The 8,033-nt window shown below is 41.1% G+C and overlaps 1 pseudogene across 1 annotated transcript in view; it reads right to left on the bottom strand.

The window, feature by feature from the left end:
- Positions 1 to 1,673: 1,673 nt before the first annotated feature.
- Positions 1,674 to 8,033, bottom strand: part of LOC146813007 (killer cell lectin-like receptor subfamily B member 1B allele C) — a 177,696-nt pseudogene continuing 171,336 nt past the window's right edge. Inside the window, exon 6 of the transcript XR_014966187.1 lies at positions 1,674 to 1,797. The product of XR_014966187.1 is annotated as a killer cell lectin-like receptor subfamily B member 1B allele C (transcript). The remainder of the gene's footprint in view (positions 1,798 to 8,033) is intronic.

Raw genomic sequence — 8,033 nt, 5'->3', positions numbered from 1 at the left:
CTGATTTCGACCAACTCCCGTCAAAAACTATTTTATTTGACCTTTTTATTGTTGCTGCTTTTAAAGTTATATTAACATGTTGGAAAGACAATTCTAAATTATCGTTTTTACTTTGGTGGAATTTATTTTGCGATGAACATAGAATTGCTTCCGTCTCTCACTCTTCTATTCATCTAAAGATTAAATCAGATTTATTACGGTTACCTTTTACTACATTTCTGTCCTCACACTCATCTTCCCTATAATACCCATTTTTAACCTATTAATTTTTCCTTCTTTTCTCTCTCTATCTTCTTCCCCTCTTTCTCCTCTTCTCCTCTAACTTTTCTTTCCTCTCTCTCTTTTCTATAAAAAAATACATATAACAGACTCTTTTCTTTTATCTTCTAGAACACATTATTTTTTTACAATGTTAGCTTTTTATCCACATTACTTTTCTCTTCTTATATTATTGTGTTTTATTATACTAGTTTTTTATTCCTGTTTCAAATAGATTGTATTATCCTCTATGTATCTCCTGCTATATATCCTCTGAGTTATGTAATGTTTTAACTCTGAGTACATTTCTCTTAATAAAAATTATTTAACAAAAAAAACGAATCTGTTTTCATTTCTATAGTGAGAACGTGATCAAAAAAGGAATATTTACCCGTTACTAATCCTTTGTGAGTGCAGGAAGAAGAATATGCTCAGATTTGCGCAGCTTCACAGCGCCTCCGTTTAGAGGATGCTCAGCAAAGAGATGCTCCTTAGATTGCATTTTAGAGAGCAATGATGGGACCAGGAGGCAGTCACATTCCAACTTTCTCGTCGCTTTGAAAATGTTATTGTTGCTAATTTTCCAAAGTATTCCATTCCAAATTATGCTGAAAGAACTCCAGAACAATTACTTTTATGTTGACTCTAAAACTCTAGAAAGGAATATGTGACCATGTTACTGGTACAGCAAGACTTCAGCTGCAAAGTCATTCTCATCAGAGATCTAACATTATTGTTGGCCAAATGATGCAAGCTACACAAAACACTCCTTTTACCATGTATAGTTTTTCAGACCCTCTCTTTAATATCAGTATTTCCTCTATAGTAGATCCTGCATCCAGTGTGGAACAAAGAAGACATTCCCAAGACCTTTCTGTCACCTAATCACTACTTACCATCCTATTGCTCTTAGATGAGCTCACCAAGACCATCACACATTGTAAATGACAAAGCCAGATCTAAACCTTTAAGAACTGTCTACTGTCTGATTATACCGGAAGAAAACAATCCAGTTATTTTGGGGTATTTAAGATTTTTATCATGATCTTCCTTGGTGCATCCACCCAAGAGAAGTGAAGCTTCACAACAAGCAAGTGAGATATATTTGAGCCAGGAGCGCCAGAGCAGAGATGTGTCCTGCTAGGAAGAACCAGTATATTATTTGCATTGCTTACCATGATACAAATCTATAAATACATGATCTGGCTGTTGGGATTAAATTGGCTTTTAGGAATGAATTCTATTTATTTTTTAAAGGGGAGGAAATACTCCATCCAAATTAAGAATAAACAGCTCTGGTGAATTTTTGACTTGTCCATTGATGGGCATAAAGACCTTTTGCAATTTGACAGCTGTCTCGATGTGGTCAGCCAGGCTGCTTTGTTGCTTCTTCCACAGAAGGCACAGCCTAGAGCCTAAACTCTCTTTGCCTCCTTTTCACAAATCCAGTTTCCCGCCACGAGACAGCTTTCTGAATAGACTGATGTCTTCTTTGTGGCCCCACAGCTTCCTTCCTCATTGGCGCCGGTGACCTGGAACCTGTGCAGGAAAACATGGGAGAGTGAAGCTTGGAGTGGTCATATTTGGTCATGTTTTCTGTAAATCACATACTGTAAACTAAATCAGAACTAGTAATTTCGATGGAAAAAATGGTTTCAGAGCAATTGAAAAGGGCCAAATTAGGAACATTGGATATTAGCTTCACTCTCAGCAGTGCAACATTTGTTACACTGTTTGAAACTGCACTTCAAACATGCACCAGTTGAATTCAGGGTGTAAGAAATTGGGTGACTGATTGAGTGGATTGGAAACCCTACGCAAGCAACAACCACAATCCTGTCACTAAATTAACCTGTGCTTAACCCTATGGTAGGTTTCGCAGAAGCAGTGAGGCCTAACTTAGAGACACTGTGTCAAATAATTATGCAGCACATACACAGTAATAAAGGGAAACACAACACAAGGAAAAACTCACACCAATTCCGAAAAATAGATAACAATTTAATTAATAAATTACGCCAAAAGTACTTAAATCCAATCAATAGTACCAGAGTTTTGAATTATAAAACATTTGAGTGAAAAATAGCGCCTAAAAGTTGAAAGCGCCCACTGCTGGCATCTAGTCATGCAAGACCCGGACAAAACCAAAATGTATGGATGACCACGATGGAGCTCAGTTCATATAACCAAGGTGTATTGGTCCAGATCTCAGCTTACCCTTGGACTTAAAAGAAATCTTAAAGAAAAATTCCTGAGAAGTTAAAGTTCAGCAGGGCAAGGCAGCCAGTGGTGTCTGAGAAGGAGGTGACATTGTCAGGGAGCAGCTGGAAGAGGTTGCAGTGAAGATGTCAGAATTCGGACTGAGTCACTTTTTTGGAAGTCAACCATCTCTAGTAGGACATAGCTGTAGGCTGAAGTCAACAAGTGTTCCACAAAGTCTTCCAAACGAAGCTGCTGAACATTATTTGCTGTTGTGGAGCAAAATATATCAGGATCTTCCGCAAGATCAGGCCGACTGGTGATGTTGTTGCAGGGATTCTGCTTATGCACAGAACTATGCGTAGGAAACCAGGACCTCAGAGAATTGTGGTGTACCAGAAACTCCCCTCAGAACCAAGAACCCCTTATCCGACTAGCTTAGTGTCCCATTCGTTATCCGAGATTTAGCTCGGAGGTCCCAATGTATAGACAACCCAGAACAAGCGACTTAGATATTCTCAGGAGTGGTGGGAATCCGAAATACCTGTTTGTATCTATATATCAGTCCACAACAGAATAACAAAGACACGGTAAAGTTTAAAGAGTTTATTTTATAAACCTCGCGTCCTAAGATGAAGTACTTTGCCTAACACAAGCAGACAAATGGTCAAGATCAGAACCATCAGCATTGTTACAATACCATACAGAATGAAAGGAGCAATCATAATATTAATGACAGTGGAAAGCAACCACCCTCCTTTCTCTAGCAACTAATAGGTTATTATTAGACTAATAGAAGGTCTCTTAGGCTAAAATGGGGGACCCCATACCGTATAGATCAGCTTAGTGGAATCACATCACAGGATCAGCTAGGCTCTCTCCTGCTACAGCTCTTCTTTTCGAATGAATCTAAAACATGCTGCTCTGCAATATTAAAGCACTCGTCCTTCAGATATTGGCAGCTGTGTGTATGATATGACTAAAAAGTGGTACGATCAATCTGAACACAACACCCTGCACCGTCTAGTGACCCAGACTCGTTCTTTACACGATGTACAGACCAAGGTCGCTGCTCACTGTTAAGGATGTTAAACAACAGACTGTTATCCTGTGAGGCAAAGTCGAGTAAGCATTTCTAAAATGAATAACATATAACAACAGTGTCGTGTGCAAATCAGTAGAAGCGACAAGCTGGCTTTCTAACAGTTGACTCGGTTATGCTAACTTAGTGTTGTAAATAGGGAGTGGCTAACCCACACTACACCCCCCCTTGATCGGACTACTAACCACTAGGGGCGCACTTATCAAGAACGCAGAGTTCAAGTGAGATAGAACGGAACCAAGGGCATGAACTATAAGTCCATATAAGGTAAGTGTAAAGTTCGAAAAAAAGAAGAAAAAATTAAAAAGAAAAAAATTGATGTCCCAGAGAAAAAACCATTAAAAAACAGAGAAAAAATGACATCAATGGTTGTACCATGACTTGACAATGTAAGAGAGCCAACCCATCAAGGTATAAGCACAGTATGGGTGGATTGGCAAACAGGTAGGTACCGGTCTCCTGTCAGTTCACACGCCACTTCCTGGTGGGGACTATTTTCTGAGTCCCAAATTTCAGATTTTGGTTGAAGGAGCATTTTTAGCACCGCTTCTAAGGGTGCATGACTGGGTGTGCATCACTTGGGGGGGGGATAGGACTTGCTCTAGGCAGAGGCCAGGTGCAGATTCAAGGTCTCTGGAGTTTGTTATGTCCCTGTTGCTCACCAAGAGGCCAGACAACTAGCCTTTAGAGTCACTCTGGTTGTCCTGGGATGAAGCAGCAAGGGGGGCCTTAAGCAGAAGGGCAGTGCTTTGAGGGCACATGGTAAGCTTTAAGCAGCACAGTAGTCCTACAGTACATCCAGTCTTTCTGGGGGTCACCTACATGTCCTGGAGTATCTTGAACGGTTGGCTGAGGGTCCAATATTTATACCCGATGCCAGCATTTGAAGTGGGATCAATTTCTTGTCCACCCCCACATTTGGTTCTGGAGAGTTGTTTCCTTCCCTTACCCAGGAACCAAGAGAACTGGGGTGACAAAAGACTTGTGCTAAGTTCCTCTGTGAATGTACTGGAGGCAGCCCTTTGAAATATAAGTGGGCAGGGAACAGCTCTGACCCCCCCATCCTAGCAAGGTGGTCCATCCAGCCTATATATATGTTGGCTTTGTCCAACTGTCTGGGAGGAATTCACAGAGGCCAATTAGTCACAATCATGTGACCAACGACATGGGCTGCAGGCACCAAATAGTTAGGACAAAAAAATGCCAACTTTCTAAAAGCAGCAGTTTCAGAATTGTGACTTTCCCATTAACGAGGATTTTAAATTAGAATTCTTTTGAGACCAACAATGACATTTCCACCTGTTCGCAATCAATAGTTAGCATTTATTAAACGTATTTAGGTCACCCAATTTTATCCTATTGGAGCTTAGGCTTCAAAGTAGTGAAAAACAAATTTAGAGTTTTTCACTACCAGGACACGTGAGGCTTACAACTACATTTCATACCTTTTAAATACAATGCACCGTGCCCTAGGGGCTGTTTAGAGCCTACCATAGGGGTGAAATACATGTATTAAAATGAATGGTTTAGGCCTGGCTAATGGTTTATTTTGCCAGGTCGAATTGGTATTTTAAAACTACACATAGACTTCAAAGGCAGGCCTGAGATGTTTTAGGAGGCGACCTAAGTTGATGGCACAATAAATGCTACAGGTCCACAAGTACCATTTAATTAACAGGCCCTGGGTACATGTAGTGGCACTATACTAGGGACTTCTAAGTAAATTATATGTGGCAATTTGGGAAGGCCAATGTTACAATTTTTTAAGGCGTGCACACAAGCACTTTAATACTGGTCAGCAGTGGTAAAGTGCACACCATCCTAAAGGCAACAAAAATCAATTTCAGCAAACGGAAGGGAAGAAGGCAAAGTGTTTGGGACAAAACCACACCAAAGGCTGTCAACAACTCACATTCACTTCGCTCTCTGGGTGAGCAATGAAAGGATGTTTTGGAATGTAATTGCTGGAGGAACAAGCATTTGCAATGCAATAGGTCTCGCATTTTCAAGAGTTTGAGCTTTTGGCATTGTAAATGATAATGCTTTTTTAATATGTTTTGAAAAGTTGCAAGCGGTGCGTAAACACGCACTTTGTACTTATAGTCCTTGCTTTCGAGAAGCAAGGCTAAAAGTCAAAAAGGACAACTTTGCTTCTCATAAGCAACGACTAAGTACAAAGTGTGTGTTTGCGCACCACTTGCAGGTTTTGAAAACACAAATAAAGACCTATTGCATTGAAAATGCTTGTTAAATGCTATGCAACCTGCCTTATGTGACTATAGAGCATGCATTAGGGTGACTAATTTGCATTAAAAAGGATAGGTTTAGGGCTGGCAAAAGGTTTAGTTTGTCAGGTTGAAATGGCAGTTTAAAACTGCAATAAATGCTGCAGCAGCAGGCCTCGGTGATAGCTACGTTTGTGGGTGGTACAATGAGTGCTGCAGGGCATGGGTAAAAGTAGTACCAGTTTTCTGTCTTACAAGTAATTACATTTGCTAATTCGGTGTAAGGCAATGTTACCATGTTTGAAGGAAAGAGCATAAGCCTTTAGTAGTGGTTCGCATTGGTAAAGTGTGCACAGTCCTAAAGCCAACAAAAAACAAATTCACCAAAACTGACAGTATGAAGGCAAAACATTTTGGGAAATACCAGACCACGGATGTCAGATGTAATTGCCTGCCCTCCTAATGTTCCACTATGCACCATCTGATCCATTATAGGAATGCGGACAGTTTCAGCATACTGCTTGTAAAGCTTTCCAGACAGGTGTACTGTTTAAAATGTTAACAACTATTTGTGTTTCTTGATTTCATATCCACATTTGCCCAGTTTCCTGCCACTTGTCTATTCCAAGATTGATGACAGGTAATTTTAATGGCTGCACTAAAAGGGACTTTGCAAGTTTCTTCCTTGAATGTTTGAACTAACACCTAGTAACTCATTAGGAGCTGAAGACGAATGCAAGCACTTTTTAAATAATTGCACAGCTTTATTATGGCTCATCACTAATAACACTGAAAGAGTCTTGAGTGATGCAGCCATGAATATGGGAAAACAGAAAAATGTAAGATGGAGGTCAGGGGTGAAATGGTTTATTCTGCTTTACCTATCTTTAGTGTGACCTTTCCCATCAGTGCCATTTGCATTCCTAGGGTTAAATTATGAGATCTAAGTAACTAATAAGGAGAAGCAAATAATATTTCAGGCTTACTTTTGAATTAGAACTTGGAAATATCATGACTTTTATTACAAGGAGCACAACAATCTCTTAAGCACAGACAAAGGCCCACAGACCGGAAGTTTAAATCAACTGGAAATACATTTTACACACACAAGAGGGAGCAGGAGATTAAGCTGAGGCATGCAGCTGATGTTTTGAAGAAATTGTGCACCTTTCAAAATATTTCACGCTGTAGTGGGCATGGTTTATCTCGAGCCAGCACACGTGGAGGAAAACACAATCCTTTAAACGCCAATGCCAGTCACTGGCGATGCTGAGAAGAATTCCTTGAGCACGTAGTGGAAGCTGGTATTCAAAATAGAGCAGGATACCAAAGTGACGCAGCATGTTTGGGGGCCTCTCTGCAAATAGGGAAATGCTGCGTTTATGTGGAAGGGCGCATCAAAGGGCTAAAATAAATCAAATAAAAACCCACTGCTGCAGGGGCTGTGTGCGCTCGGATGGTGGGTGGAGGGCTTATAATGAAGCAGAAGGGGAATCAAAACGACCAGTGATGGGCCAAATCATAAACATACTGCCATCACGGTGCGAGGAATTCACACTGGAGAAACAAAGGCAAGCTCTCCGACCGTGTTTGTCAATCCAGAATTCCCTGAGAATGTAGCGGAAGTTATTATTCAAAATAGAGCAGGATACCAAAGCGATGGAGAATGCAGCGACCTCTCGTCAAACAAGGAAATGCAGTGTTTGTGTGGAAGGGCGCATCGACGGGCTAAAATAAACAATTAAATTAAGTATTAAAGCACTATCATTGCTCAGTGGAGTACTGTGCAGAAAGCATATTATACAGGGCAAACCAACTTAAGCGTCTGGAATGAATTAAAATAATACACGGAAATAATTCACGGAAAGAGCGGAGGGGGCGGGGAGGAGAGATTAAAAAAAGGTTGCTTTCGCTAGGGAGGGGGAGGTGTGAGGTAGCTGCAGTTATCTCTAAATCTGTGGGAAAGAAATGCGTGCATAGTGGGAGAGCAGTGGAGGAGGGGTGGCAGCTGCTCGTGCACTGCAAGCCTGGGACGGAATATTGCCTCACACACAGAAAGCACAAGTTTCGAATACAGGGAAAGTAGCAGCGCCGGCAGTGCTGCTTACAGTGTGTGTTTGCATGCAATGTGCTGGGGGGACTGGAGCAGAAAATGCGCCGAAAACATCGCTGGGAAGCGCATGGGAGAGGGCACAGCAAAAGTTGCTACTTTTAATGATGCCCAACCCAGAAGGTGCTGGTCACGGTTT

The sequence above is a fragment of the Triturus cristatus genome, chromosome 7, assembly GCF_964204655.1.
Source record: "Triturus cristatus chromosome 7, aTriCri1.1, whole genome shotgun sequence".
Lineage (NCBI taxonomy): Eukaryota > Metazoa > Chordata > Amphibia > Caudata > Salamandridae > Triturus > Triturus cristatus.
This window is presented reverse-complemented; position numbering and strand designations above follow the sequence as displayed.